Source organism: Macaca thibetana, chromosome 6, assembly GCF_024542745.1.
Source record: "Macaca thibetana thibetana isolate TM-01 chromosome 6, ASM2454274v1, whole genome shotgun sequence".
NCBI lineage: Eukaryota > Metazoa > Chordata > Mammalia > Primates > Cercopithecidae > Macaca > Macaca thibetana.
Window position 1 is genome coordinate 5,577,966 of NC_065583.1, and position 23,538 is coordinate 5,601,503.

A 23,538-nucleotide genomic window follows, 5' to 3' on the forward strand; every position below is an offset into this window, starting at 1 on the left:
CTTAACAAGAATGTATCACTATTGGCTCAGCCATTGATGCTCACCCTGGACTTCTGTTCATAAGAATGTGTCACTATTGGCTCAGTCATTGTTACAAGCGTTATCACACTCATGTAAGATGGGATCACAAAAACAAAACAAAACTGAGGAAGGTGGGTATATAGAAATTTTTGATACCACTTCCTCCATTTTTAGGTTACTTCCAAACAGTTTGAAGTGATGTCCATCACTTTACAAACCTGGCAATACTGTCTCAGAAAAAGATCCTTTTTAGTTAATATTTTAACAATCAGCAAAATGTCTACAATTTGCACTGAGATGTTATTTACTATTAAAAATAAACCCAAACCTGGAATGGAAATACACCTTTACTCCTGTAGTTGTAGCACTAATGATTGACTTAACACATTTAAATATGCACATGTGGAATAAAGAATATAGTATCACAATTTTACAATTGTCTGAAATATGAGACACTGAAGAATCTAGAAATCATATCATGAATGAACTGAACAACTGAATTTCCACGATACCTTCCGTTGATGCAACTCTAGGGTGTACACGGTCGTGATGCCAGTGATGGAGAATTCGCTTCTTATGCCTGTGGTTGTGTCTGACAGGGGATTTCCTGGGCACCTCAGGATCCACTACTTCATCCTGGATGGAACCCGCTGGAAAATGAATTAAAATAAAGACAGCTGTTGATATCTTGCTGCAGAAGATCAGAGAAATGAGTCATTATTTATTCATAGCTTACATGTTTGATCCCATTGTTCGTCATCCGCAGAGCAAAGCCCCCTGAATCTGAGTTTGGCTTCAGAAAGGACTTACACTGTGGGTTGCACTTACAACTGTGCAGGCAAATGCCTGTATTGAGATGAGACATTACAGAAAGGTAGTAGATTGGAGTGACCAAGAGCGTAGGGTCTGGTGCATAGGATCTGAGCTCAAGGACTTTTGAGAAGCTGCTAGAACCTGAGGAAGTTCTATAGACCCCTCTGGGCCTCCGATCCCTAGTCTGAATGTGGAAATGTTGATAATGGCCTATGTTATGTTAAAAGAGTAAAAATAGTTAAACAGACCACTTAAAGCCTTAAGACGGGTGCTTCCTAAGTGCCATAAAGTGTTCAATTGTTTCGTGTCTGGAAGAAGAACCCAGGCCCTTGGTAGTGGTTAATAGAGAAGGAATTGGGGACTCCAGGGCAGTGGAGGGTAAAATTCTCTTCATTCTTGACATGGGTCCCATGCTTTAGAACTCATGAAAATTTCTGTCCGAATTTCCCGTGGTGCCCACATCAGTCCAGAGAGATGAGCAGAGCAGGGGCTGCCACTCAGAGTTGACGGTTCAGGGAAGTGAAATGAAGAGATTTGAGCGGCCTGCCCAGATTCACAGCACTGACCAATGATAGATCTGGGACAAGAATTTGGTTGATTTTCCAGGGACAGAGATCCCTGAACACCTGAGGCCTCTAAATCATGGCCTGGACCCTGAACCTGGAGCTCATTCCACTCCCTTTCTCAATCCTCCTGTACCAAGGGCTCTTCAGGAAGGTCGAGGTATTGGAAGAGGTGCTGAGTCCAGAAAAAAGCTCAAATCATTAAACAAAACATAACTCCTGTCTCTAGGTTTTAACTCCTGGGCTAAAATATGGCACTTTCCTGCAAATGAAGCCTCTCTGAGGAACAAATGCAAATGTCTGGTCATCCTACCCAGCGCCCGTACTGTCAGCTCTCTGGCAGTGAGCAGCCCTCCATGACCAACTGACCACACCAAAGGACCACGTTCTGCTTGGCCCCCAGGGTAGTTCGGAACTTAGGACATTCCAGACTAACTACCACTCGATGGCTGTGCCAAGAATAAAATTCCCTTCAACTGAACCGTCCTGAACAAGCAATTAATGGGAATGAACTGAAAATGTGGCACTCCAGTTGGGTTTTCAGTGGTTTCTTCTGTATCTAGTCTATGAAATAGTGTTTAAAAAAAAAAAAGGCCAGGCGCAGTGGCTCACACCTGTAATCCCAGCACTTTGGGAAGCCAAGGTGGGCAGATCACAAGGTCAGGAGTTCAAGACCAGCCTGGTCAATATGGCGAAAACCCGTCTCTACTAAAAATACAAAAATTAGCCAGGCATGGTGGCAGGCGCCCGTAGTCCCACCTACTTGGGAGGCTGAGGCAGGAGAATCGCTTGAACCTGGGATGCAGAGGTTGCAGAGAGCTGAGATCATGCTACTGCACTCCAGCCTGGGTGACAGAACAAGACTCTGCCGGGGGGGAAAAAGAGGGGGGGCAGGTGCTGTGGCTCATGCCTGTAATCCCATCACTTTGGAAGGCCAAGGCAGGTGGATCAGGAGGTCAGAAGTTCGAGACCTAACTTGCCAACATGGTGAAACTCTGTCTGTACTAAAAATACAAAAATTAGCCAGGCGTGGTGGCGGATGCCTGTAATCCCAGCTACTCTGGAGACTGAAGCAGGAGAATTGCTTAAACCCGGGAGGTGGAGGTTGCTGTGAGCTGAGATCATGCCACTGCACTCCAGCCTAGGCAACAGAGCAAGACTCTGTCAAAAAAAAAAAAAAAAAAAAAAAATGGCATTGGAAACAGTGTATTTTTCTAGAGGAAAATATTTGAGGCAAAAATCTTGATAGAAGAATAAAAAATACAAATTGAGTAATAAAACTCTAAAACATATTTATAAATCTGTAGACAAATGGGAGTTGGGGAAATAAAAAAAAATCAGAATGACATTTAACATACAGGAAAACTGGCCCACCTGAAGAAACTGCAGTCAGAAGATAGAAATGAACATACATACCATTGAGGCAGCAACTACAAACGTTTCCCATCGTGAGTCCTCGGACACAACTAAGCTGCGTTTCCTGCCAACGCTTAGTTGCCAGAATGGCAGCTAAAATGAAAGGCAAGACCTATATCATCAGGTCACCTCAGCGACAGGTCACAGTAGAATTTTCGCAAGCGCACGTGTCACAATAGCTGTGATCTAGACCAGTCCATGGTCACATTGACAAGGGGTCACTTAGACTCCATGTTTCATTTCAAAAACTGAATCCCAGACACACAGTATTATTCTGTATTTATGAAACAAACATTAAAGGAGGAAAAAGATCTGCCTCTCCACTATATTTGATAGTGAAAATTTCAGAGTAAAGATAAGAAAAGCTAATACATTGAGAATAAAGGGAGATTCCAGGCTGGATGTAAAATGCCATCCCCACCCAATTCTACTATTCCCAAGTCACCAGAGAGTCCTAGCTTCAACAATTCTAAACTAGTTCCAAATTAAATTTAAAATGCATTAGTGTAAGTTCAATTTTAAAGCCAATCTCTTAAGAATATAATTCATAGTAATAAAAAAGATATGAAATGATTCAGTACAAATTTCCATCACTGTTGATTCATCACACGTTTTAAGAACTATTACATCAAATGGGTCATTGATGAGGTATAAAAACTGCATTAATATAGATGTTGCAATTTTTTTTCAGGGATTATCTAATTGAAGGGGTGTTTGGGAAGGAATTGAAGGTATTCGGAAAGGAATACATATTACCTGTATAAATGGAGAATTTTAATTCTCAACAACTGAATAGAAAATTGTGCAGGTGTGTACATATAAATATACACACATATGAGAGAGAGAGAGAGAGAAAACGTAATTTAAAAATACTGGACCACAGATTTATATCTCTGCCCAGGCTGGAGTGCATTGGCACGATCTTGGCTCACTGCAAGCTCTGCCTCTCGGGTTCACGCCATTCTCCTGCCTCAGCCTCCTGAGTAGCTGGGACTACAGGCGCCCGCCACCATGCCCGGCTAATTTTTTGTATTTTTAGTAGAGACGGGGTTTCACCGTGTTAGCCAGGATGGTCTCGATCTCCCGACCTCATGATCCACCCACCTCGGCCTCCCAAAGTGTTGGAATTACAGGTGTGAGCCACTGCGCCCAGCCTCCGGAAAAGACATTTTAAAAAACATAATATGTTACGAAGAATAAAAAGGAATGAGCATAAGGCTTTCCTTCCTGGTGCCACCTAAGTGTTCACAGTAAATGAAAATAAATGAGTCTTTTACCCTGGTAGCCAAAGCCCTTTTACAAAGCTTTGTCATGGTGTCAGTGCTATATGATTGTTCAATTAATAAATCTGGAAAGATGTGCAGAAATTTAACAGTTGTTACTTCCAGAGGCAGAAGCTGGCAGGCCGCAGAAGAGGAAAAGACAAGTCCAGATGTCAGTGTGCATTCTTCTGTGCCTTGTGAACGTCCTGCAAGTGTGCTATTCCTGATGTCTCTACTGTGATTTCTTTTTAATAAAAAGAACTAATTCCTCCTAATGCTGGTAGAAAGCAAACATTTCAATTTGCTAATGCTTCACAGGGACAAGAATTCAGGCAGGACACAGAACAGAGAGCTTACTGGTGCTTGTTGATGTCTGGGGACTGCAGAGAAGTCTTATGGAGTGGGATTAAATTCACAGCAGGGGGCTGGAATCATCTGGATGTGCCGTCACGCATAGGTCTGCAGAGGAACTTGGGCTTGGCTGGAGAACACACAGGACTTCCCTGGCCTTCCAAGCAGCAGGCAGTCTCAGGACACTCAGAGCTTTGAATTGGTGGCCACGGGCTTCACTGGTGAGTGTCCTGAGTGAAGCAGGCAGACACTCATGGCGTTTCTAACATAATTGTGGAAGTTACACAACATCACTTCCACATCATCTGCCAGTGAAAAGCAAGCACTAGTGTCAAGTCTGATTAACCAGTGAGGGTGGGCAGAGACGCCACCTCTCAAAAGGAGAATAGCAAAGAAACTGCAAACATGTTTTAAAAGCCACGTGCATATTCCAGCTTAAAAATCTCCAGTACAGAGATACCTCTCAGATATGTGAGAAAGGGCCTGTCACTCTATGGCATCAGCCAAGAGTAAGTTAAGTGTGGGTTTCACTTATGCATCAGCCACTGTGAGTTGATTGACAAGTAAATACAAACATTCAGGGAAACTAACCAAAGCGCATTACAGGGTAACAGGTAACAAAAGGTAATGTAGACCTGCTATGCTGCTCTACGAAGAAACCATTTCATTCACTCTGTTCACAAGATTTATGCATTTGGAAATGGAGAGACTTTTTTTCTCCACTTTAGATTCAGGGGTACATGTGCAGGCTTGTTACATGGGGAAACCGCGTGTTGCTGAGGCTTGGTATTGGACCTAATTAAACTAAAGAGCGTCTGCTCAGCAAAGAGACTTTATTTCTTATAAAAGGTTGCACACAGCCCACAAAGTGGCCATCCCGCAGGCTGGGAAGTGTGCCTCCCACCGAGGTAAGAGCCTGGCATGTGGAAGGAGGAAGAGTTGGGGCAGGAGCTTTACTCTGGACAAGCTGGCTAAATAGAAACTTTCAACAGGTTACAGGAGGAGCCAGGAATATTCATGACAGTGGTCCTGATGCATGTGTACAGACCAAACATGCGTGAAACACACGACCCATGTTCACTTTGGGGTGAAGACAATATGTATTACAAAATGTAATTACAAAATGTGTTACAATTAGGCTCTTTACCTCAAAAGGTCTTTTCAGGACACAAAGGCACGCCAGTGCACAGCCTCTGTAAACCGGCCAGAATCAGTCCATGGTGGGTGGGCTCTTAATACAAGAAAGTTACTAAAAACAGTCTCTTGTCCCATCAGAGCTGTAGTTACGGCTGCTAGAACAGGGTTTGGGGGCCAGTCAGTCAGTGTCTGGTGCTGAGTTACCATGGTTTTAATAGTGCTTATTTAGCTGCTAGAGAAAAAGAAAGCCCTGTGGCAATCAGAACAGTTTATTCTTTAAGTCGAGGCGTGTGTGACTCAACCCTTGCCTGGCATGGCCTTAGGTGCTGTTTGTAATTTGGTACCTCGGTGTCACAAAGCTTCCATTCTGTCAGTCGTACGATCTCTACTGCAGCAGGCAGGCTGGGCGGCTGCATCTAAACATAAAAGGAAGGCGTATAACAAGGCATCAGATCGCCCAGCCCGTCATGGCCCAATGCCCGGCACTGAGCGGGTGAGGAGGAAAGGCCTGGAGCAGGCTGGACTGAGTGGTCCACAGGAGCCTCATTTTGGGAGCCAACTGCCTCAGTTCATGGCCCCACAGCCCAGCTGCACTCACTTACGAGTCAGTCCCTCCATCTGGAAAATCCGACAGCCTGTCCCATTCCTAGTGCCCTTAATTTAAACCTCTGTCAGACCATCAAGAAAACACTGGTCTCTGGAGATGCATGGACAGCCTAGTGCATACACTGGGCACTCAATAAATGCCAAGGGCTACCTCCCTGGTGTCCAATAAGGACAACTGTCACTATCATGGCAGTGCAGCCTGAGTCCCAGACTTTAATTCCTTCTTCCTGAAATGTAGAGCAGGGGACCCAGGGTGGGGTGCAGGGCCCCTGCAGACTCCTCTCCTCCTGGGCCCCCAGCTGGGAGAGGGGTGACCTGGAGGAGCAGCAGGAGGAGGAGCAGAGATGGGAGCTGGCCCTAGCCCTGAAGGTGCCACCATCTCTGCATCGTCCTTTCTTCTGGAGGCTTCTTCCTTCAAGACTCTGCCTTAGCCACCCACTGCACAACACAGACATCCCTCTCCTCGTTCCGTGCCAAGACATGGAGGCCCCGAATTTGCCTCTCACACTCATGGCGAAACCATGACCAGGACCTGAGCCTCCTGATACCCTTAGAAGACACACAGCCCTCTGCCACGGGTGGGAAGGGGTCAGGGCATGGCTGAGGTTTCATCCGCAACTGGGCACTAGGGGAGCCGCCAGCCCAGCTGTAGCAGCTTGGCCAAGATAATGGGCGCTCCTGCTCAAACCACATTTCCCAGCTTTTGCGGAGTTCATCACCAGCCTCGCTAGCAGTGACTTCCCACTTCTATGCAAAGGAAACTGCCAACAAGGTTACAATCAATTTTTTTTTTTCCCTAGAGTGAGGCCTGGCTAGAAAAGCGCAGGCCACCCTAGTGGCTGGTGAATAACCTTGAGAGGGTCACCAGGCCCCCTCGGCTGCAGGGCTCCAGAGCCCTCCCCTGGCTGACTACATCATGCACTGGCCCTAACCTAGGGTGACGAGGCCAAGGCATCACAGCTTTGACCCTGGTGCCTCTTGCCTGGACAACTGTCCCCTGTGCACTCAGCAAGGCACATGCTAATTTAACCCAATCTGTCAGCCCAGGTGCCTGGAGCTGAAATGGCCTGCCCACTTTTGCCCTGCCCCAGCCCCCTTTCAACATGAACCTTGAGAGTCTGTGGTGCGTTCTTCGAGAGTGGGCTGCTCCAGGTGCTTCACCCACATCGCGTACTTCATCAAAATCACTGTCAGAGGTAGGGCCTGTTAGGATCCCTGTCTCACAGAGGAAGAAACTGAGGCAGAGACAGGGTAGGTACCCCACCTGACGACACAGAGAATTATTCCCTGAGGATAGAGAATAAGCTAGGACGGAACCTGGTGGCAGGCCTGGGCTCCTCCACTCACTGACAGGCATGCAGAGAAGCCAGGGCACCTTGAGCTGCCATCCCTGTGCCACTTACCCACCTGCTTGCGGCCCAGGTCAAAAACATCCCCATAAATAACCGTCCACAGCTGCCCTCAGCCTCCTCTAGAAGGCAGGTGCTCCAGAAGCTTCCTCACAAGCTCTTTGACGTTTCAGTGGCATGCGGGTGGCTGAGGAGCCCTGAAACCAGGTGAAGGTCCGGGAAGGTGAGACAGGGATTTAGCTCAGGCAGTGCCCACCAGCAGGGGCAGGCACTGCAATGGGCACCTACTTGGGAGGAACACCTGACGAGGTTTCCCTGATGCTGGATGCACGAGGCCTCACACCTATCCTTGCTGGACACAGATAACTGAGTTTCAAAGGGTTCTTCCCTCAGCCCTGCCAGGACCTGGTGCCACCAAACAAGAACGTGGATGTGACAAAGTCAAAGAGCTGAGTGCCTGTGCATACCAGTGACATGGGAGTTACAGCTGGGGATGGGTCAGGCAGCCCCGGCAGAGCAGCTGCCACATGGGGCACCCCCTGCAGTGACAGTATCAGATGTGTCTCCAGCTCCCCAGGGTAGACTATGGGGTACAGCTGGGCTCCTCTGAGACCCACTGCAGCTCTGGGGCAGAAAGGGGTCTGGACATATCGTCACCACAGGCTCAGAAGATCAATGGGGGTGAAGTGGCAGTCAAGGTCCCAGGTGGGGCTGACTTGTACTCTGGAGCAGAGTCCAAGGGGAGCTTGGGAAGTGAGCACAGAAAAGGCCTGAGGGTCTGGTGGGGTGGAGGGTGAAAAGAAGAGATCTGGAAACCTCTAGAGTAGGTTCCAACTCAGCACAGACTGAAGGTCAGACAAGCTCAGGGCACAGCCAGGCAGCCCGGTGCTGGGGCACAAGTCACCTGCATCTGCACACTGCTATCCAACCTCAGAGCCCCAACTTCAACACACCTCAACTTCAAGGCAAAAACTTTGCATAGCTGGTCTGGGCCCAGTGAGATCGAATGTGAACATCTGGCCTAGGGCCAACGAAGATAGCTGTGAACACCTGTGCTGGGACCAAGGAGGATGGCTGTGGACATGTGGGCTGGGCCCAAGAGGACAGCCTGGAATAACCGGGATGGGCCCAGAATGCATGGCTGTGAACACCTGGGCTGACCCCAATGTGGACAGCTACAAACACCTGGTGTGCGCTCAGGAGGACGGTTCTGTTCATTTTGGCTGAGTCGAATGAGGACGGCTGTGAACATCTGCACCGGGCCTAATGAAGACAACAGTGAACAGACGGGCTGTCCCCACTGAGGACATCTGTGAAGCCCTGGCCTGGGACCATGGAAACTGCTGGAAACAACTCAAAGAAGTCTTGTGAGGAAATCTATGAACAACAGGGCTAGGCACAATGGGGACAGGCGTGGACACCTGGGCTGGGCCCAGTGTGGATGGCTGTCAATACCTGAGATGGCCTCTAAGAGGGTGGTTGGCACCAATAAGCACATGTGTGAACAAACTGCCTGCCCTCAATGAGGACAGCTATGGACATCTGGGCTGGCTGTCATGTGGATGACAGAGAACTCTTGGCAGGGTTACATGGGGACCACTGTGAACACTGGTGAGGCCTGGATGAAGACAGCTGGGAAGCCCTGGGCTGGACACAATGAAGAGAGCTATGAACAGGTGGCCTGGGGCCAATGAAAATGGCTCTTAACCCTGGGCTTGATGTCACTGAAGGGAACTGTGAACTCCTGGGCTTGCCTTGATATCGATGGCTATGAATAACTGTTGGTACAAAAAAAAACTGAGCTCATACAAACGAGGAAGGCTGTGAACCCCTGGGCTGACCTTGACGGGGATGGCTGTGAACACCTGGCCTGGGCCCAGTGAGGACAGCTGTGAAGAGCTAGGCAGGGCCCAGTGAGGTCAGCATGGAGCTCCTGGGCTGGCCCAATGAGGGTGTCTGTGAACACTGGTCTGGGCCCACTGGCGACCAGGACTAACACCTGGGCTAGCTACCAATGAGGACAGCTGTGAACACCTTGGCTGGGCCCTCTAAGGACAGCTTGGAGTGTTTGGGCTCGGCCCAAAGTCAACAGCTGTGAACCCCTGAGCTGGGCCCAGTGAGGGTGGCAATGAAACCCTGGGCTGGGCCAGTGAGGACAGCTGTGAACACCTGGCCTGGGTCCCAAAAGAACAGGCTGAGAACACCTGGGCTAAGCCAAAATTACATATTTCTCAACTGAACTGAAAATCTGCTCTAAGATGCTTTGAACTTCAACATACAATATAGACAGGAAGTAAATGAAAAGCAGTTCCGTCCTTCTCACTCCTCTGTGCTTCCTCACACGCTACTCTTTGCCTTGCAAACAGCCCTCCTCTGCCTCCCCACATTAACTGTGGTCATCGCCAAAACTCACTTCAAACACTTACCAGTCCCAAGAATCCTTGCTTTTCACACAGCACTTAGCATAGTATATTGTAATCATTTTATTGCTTCCCTCTGAAACCAAGAGCTTCTTGAGGGCAAGGGCTGTATCTTTTGTCTCTATAGCCCCAAAGACCTAAGACACAGTAGCAAATACTTTAAGCTTTTTTACATAAATTAATCATCTAAATTATTATATCTAGAGCAGTGTTTCTTAAACTGTATTTTAAAGAATATTTGCTTTACCAGAAGTACCCCAAGACAAAGACTACATGACCGTCTGCATTTGAGAAGTTACAAAACTATTTCATGTCTAATAATCAAGAAATGTCTTGAACTTTACCTAATCCCCATTTGACAATAGTTTTGTGGCAAACATTAACAATTGAGGAATTAAGAGTTTCAGAGATACTGTTGCCAGAGCTTCCCAATAGAGGTGAAGGTTTCCTCTGTGTGGTACAAACTTGCTTGATTCACTTCTGTCAATGGTGTCGGGATCCCAGGTGCTAATGTCAGGCACTGCTGTTCCAAATGGGTCACTAAGGAAATAAGCTCTGAATTAGGAGAGATTGGCTTCAAACACACTTATTCTCTTTATTATTAAATAGTCCATTGGTTTTTTTTTCCTAATACAAGAGAATAGATTTTTATCTTAACTGTTAGAAAGCTTAGTATGTTCTGCGTAAGAGAGGTTTAAAAAACTTAAGAATAAATCTTAAAAAAATCCAAAGCTCAGTAAGAAATTCTATTGTCAATTCTAATGGTAATCTTGGGGCCCTAATGCAACTCTACTTTTTAAACCCATTTTTATTGGTTTCTATTTAAATCGTATTTAAAATTAGTTTTTATTTTAGGCAAAATATAAATCAGAAATAAAAACACAATGGCCTGTCAATAAAAGCTCTCATACGGATCCGTATGGATTATCTCTAGCATAACAAAAGCCAATAAGTCACTTGCGTTTTTAGGGAAGATTGCTGAGGAGAAAGATGTAATGTCTGCAACATTCATAAACTGTCCACGAATAACCAGGAACAACCTAAAAAGGCTTCTAGACATTCTTATCGGTAGATGATTATTTGTGGTATAGATAAAGAAGAAGTTTTAAAAACTTCTAAATTCTAAAATTCAACCCCATAACTGAGGAATTTGTATAATCTATAGACCATGTATTATAAACAAATACACACTGACTTAAAAACCTTGAAGTCTTTATCAAAATATACTACAGCCTAGGAATTGTAAACCCAAATACTTACAAGGGCAAAGGAAGGTTCCCTGAGAAAGGGAAGCATTGATGTGGGCACAGTAGCAAGTTGGAGAATATATGCCTTCTGTAAAGGGGCAGCCTCTGCACAGCAGGCCAAACAGTGATAGAAACCCAGGGGACGCCAGATTTGATTTTTTAAGACGAGCCTGAAGTCCCGATTTCTGCACACGTCTTCTAAATTTTACATGTTGACTCAATTTATAGAGGAAAACAAACAAATCTGTGCACCACATTTAGAATACAGTCCTTATGTTTTTATATTCGCTACGAATGTGTTACTAAATGGTTGTGTATAATCCAATTATTTGCATGTAAAATATTTTCCTTCTCCAGTATCATATGTTTTACAAAAAAATCAGGCCCTCATATATAATAGAAATTGCTAAAAAGACTCATAATACCCACTTCAAGAATTTTTCCAACATTTATGCATTTACAATCTATTTATACACAATTTTCCCAGATTGTTAACCAAATACATAGTTTGTACACAGGACCGCCAAAACTAAATTATTAAATAATTCCTATCTGTTTTCTTATTAACTTCGTGGATTTCATTGTTTAAAACTGACATCCTGGTTATGCTAAAGCTCTATAAACTTAACAGACATACTGAGATAGTTCATAATACACAGCTTCAACTAAAAAAGAAGTTTAGGATTTGCTTCTATTCTAATTGAGAAAACCCAACTTGTAATGAACATTTGTTGACATATAATCACCTATATGGTGACAAAGGGACATGAAATCATGAAAGGGTTAGCTTCTACTTATTGAAAGATTACCTGTAAGTAAATTTCTGAAGACTCTCTGAATGGCAGTGAATGATTAATGGTGGGAAGAAAAAGGTGTTATTCTGTTAGCCAAGATGGTCTTGATCTCCTGACCTTGTGATCCACCTGCCTTGGCCTCCCAAAGTGCTGGGATTACAGGCGTGAGTCACCGTACCTGGCCAAGATGTCCATTTATTGTAAGTTGCTTTAGTTTTGTTTTTTAAGATAAAGCCTATTTCCAGGGCATATTTTCTTCCCTGTGTTGTTTTACATTAATTAGGAAATAAAAAACCCTGCATAAAAAAAAATTGAAAAGATTTTATCTTTAACAAATTCACAAATATTTTCCAAAGTGCATTTTAAAAAGCCGTGCCCTTTAATGCTCCTTTAAAAGTATCAATATTTAAAATAAAATCTTAAGACAATTAAGTTATTTCAAAATAACTTAATTTGCATTTGCATTCAGGGAATGCTTGAGCTTCCAAATACAAAAAATGGACCCTTACCTACGTCAAGGTTAAAACACATATTTTGAAAAGAAAGTTGTTAATCTATACCTTGTCCAGTGCTTCAATATTTGCATCATGGGGAAGCAGTTTTTCTGCCAGTGACGTACTCTCATTACACTCAGCATAATGGAGAGCAGTGTTGCCGTAGATATCCTTAAGATTTGGATTGGCGCCATGTTCCAGCAGAGTGTTGGCACAAGTCTCTTCCTGGCAATGTACAGCCTGCCCATATTAGATCAAGAAATAGATTGCAAATTCTAAGAATTCAAAATACAGATTCCACAGGTTATACCAACTAGTTACATGTAAATGAGATGTATTTGTTTTAATTCTATATGTGTAAATCAAACCCATGTCATGCTAAAGAGTTGGCTACTATATACCTGTATCAAAGGCGTACTGTTTTGATTGTCACAAATGTCAGTCTGGCATTTTCTGCTCAGCAGGAGAGTGACCACTTCCCCACAGGCATTAGCACAGGCCAAATGTAGAGCAGTTCTATGAGAGTAAGAGGACTTTTTAGGAAATTGGAGTGCAATATCTCAAAACACACAATAATTCACATAATTGTAAACACTGAAGAGCATGTTTTTCCTCTGCCTTGAAAACAAATACTTAATTTTTCTTGAGTAAAGTACAATACGTATTAGCTCTTATTGTTCACTGCCTTAATGAAAACAGCAGCCTATTTGAATAGAAAGAGCTCAGTCTTTGGATTCAGTTCAACTAGGGCTTGAGTCCTACGTTAAACTGTCATTTACCAGGTATTGCTTAGCCTTTCTGTGCCTCAACTTCCTCATTAACAAAGATGACAACAGTAGCCATCTCATAGGACGCCATCATGATGCTTAAATGAGAAACTGTGTAAAGTATTTAGAAAAGTCCCTACAGCAACAACTCAATAATTGTTAGATTTTTGGTTTTTTGAGACTAGGTCTCACTCTTCTGCCCCGGCTGGAGTGCAATGATGTAATCACACCTCACTGTAGCCTGAAACTCCTGGGCTCAAGTGATCCTCTATCCCTAGCCTCTTGAGTAGCTGGGACTACAGATGTACACCAGCATGCCCAGCTTCTAATTTAAAATGTTTTGTAGAGTAAGACTCTCACTTTGTTGCCTGGGCTGGTCTCAAACTCCTAGCATCAAGCGATCCTCCCACCTCAGCCTCCCAAAGTTCTGGGATTACAGGTGTGAGCCACTGCACCCAGCCAGATATTATAATTATTATGATTACTACTACTTAACAAAAGCAATTTAATTAAGTAAAATGATATAATTATACCTATTTTGTAGGATTACTTAAAGAGTAGGTCATATTCTAACACTTACGATATTGCAATGCCACTTATCATTCACGATTTGTTACAACTGTAATTGGTAGCATTTTAAAAATGATCTTACTGATATATAAAATAATCAGGCATCTCACAATCCATGAGACCTTACGTTAAGTAGAATACGGTACACTCAGCAGGTCTAGGGCAGTTCTAGGCATGTAACTGGCCCTTAAATACATTTTAGTTCTTAAAGGGACTATGGAGAAAGAGCACTGAAATAACAATCATGCATTTTTTAAAAAAAATTAATTCTTTGATTTTCAAACAACCTGAAGCCAAAGGAAACTCAAGATTCAAATGAATAGGTACGGCTCATTTTATTCACTACTTATATTTACAAAATATACACAAATCAGACTTTCCAATGATTAATATTAGTATTTAAGACTGATAAACTTCTTCTACTATTTTCTAACTTCACAAATGCTTTTGTTTGAAAGGCAGGAGATAAAGTGCCAGTGAGATGAAGTCCTAATATTCCCATTTGAAATTTCTCAGCTTGTGCAGGCAGGACAGGTAAATATGAAGTTTTTAAGGATGAGAGATAGCAGAATATGTCATATATATAATATATATATATATTATATATACATATATTTCCTGAGAGATAGCAGAATATGTCTGCCACGTAACAGGCACTCAGGTTATGTTCGATGAATAAATGGAATGAAAGAATGGATAAATACAGTTGGGGGGTTCAATATTTTTAAATAAACTCGAATAAAGCAATATTTTCACAACAGTAACTATTTATATTTTGTTATGTTTATTTTTAAAGAATACAAGTAAAATGAAATGATTCATCTGTCATTGTTTGTATATATGAAATGAATGTATATATAAGAAAAACATATGTACATAATAAAATACATACATAATAAAATCTGGAAACACAGATAAAAAATTCCCTTTTACTTCTGAAGAGGCTACAAGTTCAAAGATGACAACAACACACATAAATAATAATAATGATAAAAAATAGAAAGTGATATTTTTATCTGTGCAAAATTCATATTCCTCTCTTCCCAAGGATTATTCCATTAATAATAAACTTTTACTAGAAGTTTTGTATATGTTCACTGCAGCAATCAGAGTTAAGAAAAAGGAACAAAATCTTTACTTAAAACACAAATGCCCAGAAATTACACATTTTATCATACTTTGTACATATTTTCTGCTAACACAAGACCATAGTCTGTTTCTGTATATGTATAATCAAACGGATTCTTTTTTCCTCACTGGCTATAACAAAATACATCTTCATACATCAACATACTTCTGTATCTATTGTCACCTTCAGTGGTCACATATTATTGCATCCTATGGATGCAACTGAAATTTATTTATAGGATCCATTCTAGGGGTTCTTTTTAAAATAAGTGCTGTGAAAAACAAAGAGCATGTATCTCTATTTCCCAAGGGTATTCAGTAAAATGGAATTGAAGGGTAACGGGCATACACATTTTTTAAATATAGTACTCACCACCATGTTATGTATTTAAAAAGCAATCAGCAACTTAAACTTTAGGCAGCGTATAAAACATCCTCACACATATTGTGGATAGAGAACAGTTTCATTCCTCTTTTAAATTCTTACACCAGAAATGCAAAGGATTTTCTTCCTATGTACATAAGTAACTTATAGATCTGCAAAGAAGTACTTTGCCCACTTTTAGAGTTTTTGATTATTTGATTTGTGAGAATTCCCTGTAAAATGAAGATGCACTTTTCAGGCCCAGTGTGGTGGCTCACACCTGTAATCCCAGCACTTTGGGAGGCCAAGGCAGGCAGATCACGAGGTCAGGAGTTCGAGACCATCCTGGCCAACATGGTGAAACCCCATCGCTACTAAAAATACAAAAATTAGCTGGGTGTGGTGGCGGCGCACCTATAATCCCAGCTATTGGGGAGGCTGAGGCAGGAGAATCACTTGGACCCAGGAGATGGAGATTGCAGTGAGCTGAGATGTTGCCACTGACTCCAGCCTGGTGCCAGAGCAAGACTCCATCTCAAAAAAAAAAAAAAAAAATGAAGATGCACTTTTCATCTAATGAGTATATACGTATGTATATATATATAACTTTTTATCTGTGTATATGTAATTTACATATCTGTAATATATGTTATACATACCAGTACTATGTATATGATACATACGAATGTAATTTCTGTAAAATGAAAACATACTTTTCATCTGAATATATATAATACAGTAAATATTTTTCAAGTATGTTCTCTTTTGTTAATTTTTTTTCTGATACACAGGCAGTTTTAATTTTTACTTTGCTAAATCAACCTTCAGAATGCCCGCTTGTGAGGTCATTCTTAGGAAGGCCTTTGTCAACATAAAATTTACCTGTAAAATAAGCATGTGTGTTCTCTTCTGGTACTTTTCTCATTTGCATATGTAAAAATTTCAATCTGTACTCCATCAGGAACTCATGTTTGTGACATAAACTTTCACTAGTTTTCTTCAAACAGCAGGCATTTTTTCCATTAACAATTCATTCTTTCCTATTCATGACTGTTAACATTATCAATCCTTATGTATGTCTTACAGAATTTCATTGTTTCTGCATTTCCTATTCTGTTCCATGCATTTATCTGTCTTTTCAGCTGTTAGTAAACCATTAATTATAGAAATTAATAGCAAATTTTGTTATCTAGAGGAGGAAGTGTTTTTTCACTCCATTATAAACTTGTTTTAAATGTTGTCACAATAGTAAAAGACAGCAGGTGTCATGCAAAAATGTTAAAACCTTGATATTTTCATTTGTCTTATGTAAAACTGATAAACAGAGAAAGAGTTCACATTTTTTTTAAAAAATGTGTCTTCCCATTCAACAACACAGAACCCACCTCCCACTTCTAAGTTTCCCTCTAAGAACCTTCAGTAAGGAACCGATCTACACAGGTGGATACGGATGTAAAACGAATAGTTTTACCTGAGAACTTTTCGCTACTGAAAATGACTCACGGTACTTTTTGACAGGGGAATGAGTTCTCTCATTAGGCACCTCCTATAATGTATATAACACCATGATTTAAACGTGTAGGTTAAAAATAAAAACACTGTATGTGCTTCGCTTTGTGAGTTACATCACTCACATTCTCCACCAAGTGCTCCGGCCGGGGAATTATGAGGGATGCAGAGCAGCTGAGGCTCCGTTTGGCACCGCCGCTCCGAGGGCGTCCTGCGCCCTCCAAGGCCCGGTCCCAGGGGCTGCGGGGAAGCCGGGCCCGGGGACCCCCTCCCACCCTGGGCCGAGCCCCCCGCTCCCTGTGCGGCCTGTCCCAGGCTTCCAGGTCTCTGCTCCCGCGCGCCAGGCGGCGCTCCACCTCCGCGGCATCGCCCGTGACAGCGCCCTGTGGATCCTCCGCAGTTCCGCGTCCCAGATTCGGTGCCCCGAACCCGTGCAGACGTGGTCTGTGGGGCCCAGGACCGCTGGCCCCTGCGGCTCCCGAAGCCGAAGAACTTCTTCAAGGAGGTGAGTTCTTCTCAGACCCCCAACCACCGGCTCCTGAGCCGCGGCAGCTCCCTGTCCCCTTTTCATCACCCCCCGCCCCACACCCAGTCCCAAACCTCCAATCAACTCCCAATCCCCGACCCAACCTCTGCGATCTAGCCCAGAATCCGCGATCCAGCCCGGTCCACCTTTCAGCAGCGACACTCGCAGCCTCCGACCTCTCAGACCTACTGATCTCTCAGACCCAGTGAGCCCCGCAAAGCCGTTAGGCGCGCGCCTGCACCGCTGGGGCCCCCCGCCTCCCGGAAGCCGCTCCCAGGCGGCGCCCGCCGACAGGTGGGGCTGCAGCCTGGGGCAGGCGCCGCTGGGCTCGCGGGTTCTCCCGGCTGGCCCGGGCTGCCCCAGGACCACAGTTGGAAAATCGCAGGCGCGCAGGCAGCCCTGCCCGAGGAGAGGGGCCAGTACACTCGCAGCCTTAGATCTCTCAGACCTACTGACCTCTCAGACCCAGTGAGCCTCGCAAAGCCGTTAGGCGCGCGCCTGCACCGCGGGGCCCTCCCGACTCCCGGAAGCCGCTCCCAGGCGGCGCCCGCCGACAGGTGGGGCTGCAGCCCGGGGCAGGCACCGCTGGGCTCGCCGATTCTCCTGGCGGGCCCGGGCAGCCCCGGGACCACAGGCGGAAAATCGCAGGCGCGCAGCCCGCCCTGCCTGAGGAGGGGGGCCAGTCTGGCCACGCACCTACCCTGCTCATCGTCCGCAGGGAGATCTGGGGCTGGCACGGGCACTCCGCGGCCACCGGGCTGGCTTCACGGATGGCCTGGCTTCAGCGCTGAGGCTCTGGCCCTGGGGGCTGCCTGGCTGGTGTCAGGCAGCGGGAGAGGCATGGACAGTCTGGGGTTGCCCCTTCCCCCACCCGCCCCACCGCTTCCCGTGCCAGGACAGGCAGTTTGCAGCTGCACCTCTGGCACTGGCGCGGGATGGCGGAGCTTCCCTTGAATGACGTCGGGGTCGCCGAGCGCACAGCCTACCCGGTCTGAGGGTCCTCTCCTCCCGGACACCTCTCCGGATCCTGGACCCTGGCGCTGGGCAATCCACACAGATTCGAGACTGAGCGGCTGCACATTCTGACTGGGTTTGCTGAGGTACTTCCCCTCATACATTTTTTGTCCTGGGACTGGGGGTTGTGGAAGGAAAGACTGCTTTGCGATGCTGCATAATAAATATGGTTCTAAAAGTGCAGGTGTTAGAAATATCTTCCCTAATTAACCACACTCCTATGTAAGTAAAAAGGAAATCTGAAAATTTTAGTGGAAAATTACTTCTTCTGAAACTAATCTTGATGTTGGACTTCTTTATTCATTAGTTTCTCTTTGATATTCATATCATCCCCTTAACTTACTCTTCTCTCACACCAACCTGCACCCCCCAAGGCTGTTGTAAAGAATTATCTTTAAAAAATCTTATAAGCAGCTGGAACATTTTCATTCCAGTTGATCAAAGAGATCGCTCATGGTTCTGTAACTAGAGCAGAAATATTAGAAAAAGGATAAAACCTATTGTAGTTGTACATAAAGAATATTACTTCCAATTTTATACAGAACTGTAAATTAAAAATAAATGAATGGAAAATAGTTATTTGTAAATACTTTGATCATCAACCTTTGATCTATATTCTCCTCCAAAGCATCCACACTTCAGGGTCTCACCATTTAGGTCCAAGTCTCCTCTGTGTCATTACATGTCTACCACTTTCCCTTTCCACACCCCACAGAGCCCAGACGTCAGACAAATATAAGGGTAAAAAAGAAACATCTTGGCCCGGTGCAGTGGCTCCTGGTTGTAATCCCAGCACTTTGGGAGGCCAAGGTGGGAGGAACACATTGAGCTCTGGAATTTGAGACCAGCTGGGGCAACATGGCAAGACCCCATGTCTCTATTAAAAATTAGCCAGCATGGTGGTGTGTGCCTGTAATCCCAGCTACCCAGGAGGCTGAGGCAGGAGAATTGCTTGAACCTGGGAGGTGGAGGTTGCAGTGAGCCGAGATCATGCCACTGCATTCTAGCCTGGGCGACCGAGCAAGACTGTCTCAAATAAATAAATAAAAAGAAAGTGAAGTTTACGAACTACTTGTTTTAAAAACAAAATCATTTCCAATTTATGTCCCCTTACATTTCTAAATTTTTGCAAGTGCTGTCTCTTCTATCTACGAAAAGTGTTTCCACTTCATTTCCTGCAAACGTTGATTTACATAACACTCAACTCTGACCTACAAAGAATAAGTCTGGCTTCCTATGACGTTCCAGGAGAAAGGGAAAGGCAGCTTGAAAAGCATCCTCCCATCCCGGGTCTGGTATTCCAGTGCACCCACAACTTCCCTCCCTCTTGCAGGTCCCAACACATACTGAGCTGCTCATGGCTCCATCGCTGGGCTCACATTCTTCTCATTGCTGGAATGGAATGACCTTTCTCTGCTTGCTTCACTTGGCTCGATAGCTTTTAAGGCTCTCTTTTAAATTTTACCACCAGGCCCTAAATTTCATCCACCATACATGAGGATGATCCTAGGTGGACATGAGAACCCAACTGGACATCCTGTCTCCAGGTGGATAATAGGCCCCTGGTGGATGTCCAGCCCCAGGTTGACACCAAGGCTCCAGGCAAACACCAGGCCCAAGGTGAGTATTAGGCTTCCGGTAAACACCAGGCCCATGTGGATTACTAGGCCTCCGGCAGACGTCAGGCCCCAGGTGTACCCTCGGGCCCCAGGTGAGTATCTATGCCCCAGCTGAACATCAGTCAACAGGTGGGTGCCCAAGCCCTTGGTAAACACCAGACAACAAATGAACATCAGGCCCCAGAGAGACATTTGGTCCAGGTGGATACCTAGGTGGCCTGGTGAACCTCAGGCTCCTGATAAACACCCAGGCCACAGAAAGATAACAGGCCACACCTAAACACCCAGGCCTCAGGTGGGTATCAGGCTCCAGCTAAACACCAGGCCCCAAGTGGACACTGAACTCAGGTGCCAGGCTGACACCCAGGCCCAGTTGTACACCAGGTCACAGGGGAATATCAGGTCCCAAGAGGATACCCAATCCCCAAGTAGATATCAGACTGCAGGTGAACACCCATCCCCAGAAGAATACCAGGCCCCAAGTGAACACCAAGCCCGATGTGGATATCAGAACCCAGGTAGGCACCCGGCCTAGGGAGTACTCCTAGGCCCCAGGTAGACAAGGTCCCAGGTGGGCATCAGGCCCAGGTAAACCCTCAGGCCCCACGTGCACACGTGGCACCGGGTGAATAATCAGTCCCAATGTGGACACAGGATTCCAGGTGAACATCAGGCTCAAGGCTGACAGCCAGGCAGCAGGTTTATATGAGGACTCAAGTGAAAACTTCACTCCAAATGGACATCAGACCCCAGGCAAAATTCAGACCTAGGTGGATATCTAGGACAGCTAGTCCCCAGGATTTCAGGCCCTAGGGTGACACCCAGGCTCCAGGTGGACACCAGGCTCATGGAAGAAATTAAGATACAAGTTGACACCTAGGAACTCGGTAAACACGAGGGCACATGTAAATTACTAGGCCTCAGGTGAACACCCACACCCCAGGTTGACTCCAGGCCCCAGGTGAACATCAGGTTGGGTGACATTAGGCCTCACGCAGATACCTAGATGCTTGGTGAACATTAGGTCAGATTGAAACCAAAGCCACAGAAGGGTATCAGACCCCATGTAAACACCCAGGCCCCAGGTGGGAATCAAGACCCCCCCGGTAAACACCAGGCTCCTAGTAGACATTAAGGCCCAGCACAACGCCTGGCCCCAGGTGAACAACAGGCCTAAGGTAGCTACCAGGACCCAAGTGGACGCTGAACTCAAGGTGTACATCAGGTGTACCATAGTAATCCACATGGGGCCTGGTGTTTACTGGTGTCCAGCGTCCCCGTTGGACACCAAGTCACACCGGGACACAGACTCCAGGTGGACACCCAGTCTCAGGATGGAAATCAGGCCCTAGGCAAACAGAAGGCCCGAGATGAACATCAGTCCCCAGGTGGGCATCGGGCCCCAGATGATACCAGGCCCCAAGTGGACATCAGACCCAAGGTAAATACCCATCCCTAGGTAGACACCAGACCCCAGGCAGGTTATTGGTCCCAGGAAAACACCGAAGCCCCAGGGAGAAATCAGATCCTAGGTGAACTCTGGTCTGCAGGTGCACATCATGCTGGGCATCCATCTTGGACCTTGTGTTCACCGGGGGCCTATGTCCACCCCTTGGACCTGCTGTTCATTTGTGGCTTGGCGTTCACCTGGGCCCTGAGAGTCAACCTGATGCCTGATATCCACCTAGGACCTACACAGCCACCTGGGGCCTGATGTCAACCTGCAGTGTAGGCATCCACCAGGGGCCTGATGTCCACCTGAGGTCTGGGGTACACCTGGGGCTTGGTGTCCACCTGGAGCCTTGATGTCATCCTGGGGCCTAATGGCCACCTGGAGCCTGGTATCCATCTAAAGCCTGGGTTCTCCTTGGGGCATTATTATGTCCCCTTGAAGACTCGGTATCCAACTAGGGCCTGATTTTCACCTGAGACTTAATATCTACAAGAGGCCTGGGTGTCCCCCTGAAGCTTTGGTATCCTCCGTGGGCCTGAAGTCCATCTGTGACATTCTCTCCAACTGGGGCCTGGGTGTAAACCTAGTGCCTGATGTATACCTCAAGTCCAGTGTGCACCTGGAACCCGATGGCCACCTGAGGCCATATATCTACCTGGGGCCAGAGTGTCCACTTGGGGCCTAATGTTCACCAGGAACCTAACTATCCACCTGGGGCCTCATGTCTGCCTGGGGCTCAGGTGTCAATGTGTGGCCTGGGCATCACTTGGGGCCTGATGTTCAACTGGAGCCTGGTGTCCACCTGGAACCTATTTGTCAACTGGGAACCTGATGTCCGCCTGGTGCCTGATGTCCATTTGGAAACTGGAGTCCAACTGGGAACTACCATACCCCTAAGACAGCGTCAATCTGGTGTTTGATGTCCAATGTTCACCTGGGACTGTCCACTTGAGGCTTGATGTCTGCCTGGAACCTAGGTCTCTACTTCGGTCCCGGATATTGACTGAGGCCTGGGTGTCCACTTGAGGCCTGATGTCTGCCTGGAACCTAGGTCTCCACTTCCGTCCCGGATATTGACTGAGGCCTGGATGTCCACTTGGGGCCTTATGTCTACCCAAAAAGGGCTGTGGCACCATGCACCCCTCCCTATTCCTGGGGAAAGTCTGTGGAGAGTTGCTGTACACCCAACCCTCACAGTTCAGGAACATGCCCTCCTGAAGACACGATCCAGGAAACTGACTTCTTGGCCCAGGTCACTGCTCAAGGCATGAAGCTCTGGAGGCAGCACTGGGAACAGATGCAGCTGCAATTGCCCAGGCTCCCCTCCACCAAGGTGTGCCGCAGGCTGCTGGGGGCTTCCAAATCAGGTGCTGGAATTGGGGCCCTGGAGCCTCGCCCCATCCTGCTGCCAGCGGAAAAAGGGCAGTGCCAGAGAATGTTGCCCTCACCACTGCCCCAGGCCTAGGTCAGCCTGCTGGGCTACTCCTCAAGGGCAAAGGCCACGTGGGTCATCAGCCACTGCCACCTGATATAAGAAAGGGGGCTGAAAGAAGGCTGCCTGCTGGCAAAGCAACCACAGAGCCAGCCAGCCAGTAGCACCCAGAACTGCAAGAACTTTCTCCAAGGTAAGCTCTCAGCCTTCTTTGGTTTTGCTGTACTTTCCAAGTTGTGATTTTCTGAAAAGTGAGTAGGACATTTTCAGGGCAGCGTTAGCAATTTCTAGGCCTAATAGCAATCTAGGAGGATCCCAGTCACTCCTATCCCCGCTGACACTCAGCGGCCCACAGGTGAAAATCCAGAGATGGCTTGATTCCGTCTGACATTTCATTTCACTGTGGTTTCCAATGTTTCTTAGGAAACTGGGCCTAGGTTTGTTTGTTTCTTCTTCATACCATCCTTCTCATACTTTCTTTGTGTTCTTTCCTGGTTGCTATTTTCACTTTTCTTATACTGCATACGTAGGTCCCACGTTTCCGTTCTTTCTTCCTTTCCAGCCTGTGTGTCTTCTGTGCAATGCCTACGGTAGGTAACATCAGGCCCCAGCTGAACACTTTGACCCCGAGTGGACATGAAGCTCCAGGTGAATACCCAGCACCTACCGTGGACATCAGGCCC

At 46.0% G+C, this 23,538-nt stretch overlaps 1 protein-coding gene, 1 long non-coding RNA gene and 1 pseudogene across 3 annotated transcripts in view; 1 reads left to right on the top strand and 2 right to left on the bottom strand.

Annotated features, from left to right (window-relative positions):
* FAM153B (family with sequence similarity 153 member B) overlaps nucleotides 1-2,923 on the bottom strand; it is a 53,103-nt pseudogene extending 50,180 nt beyond the window's left edge. Inside the window, exons 1-2 of the transcript XR_008411757.1 lie at nucleotides 2,814-2,923; nucleotides 534-671 (exon numbers count right to left, since the gene is read on the bottom strand). The product of XR_008411757.1 is annotated as a family with sequence similarity 153 member B (transcript). The remainder of the gene's footprint in view (nucleotides 1-533; nucleotides 672-2,813) is intronic.
* Nucleotides 1-23,538, top strand: part of THOC3 (THO complex subunit 3) — a 259,254-nt gene that overhangs the window by 117,461 nt on the left and 118,255 nt on the right. The gene's annotated exons all lie outside the window — the stretch shown is intronic.
* LOC126956404 (uncharacterized) lies at nucleotides 6,955-17,871 on the bottom strand. The gene is made up of 4 exons (XR_007726314.1): nucleotides 17,794-17,871; nucleotides 12,875-12,989; nucleotides 12,540-12,713; nucleotides 6,955-10,478 (listed from the first exon to the last, which is right to left on the bottom strand). It is a non-coding gene; the product is annotated as an uncharacterized LOC126956404 (long non-coding RNA).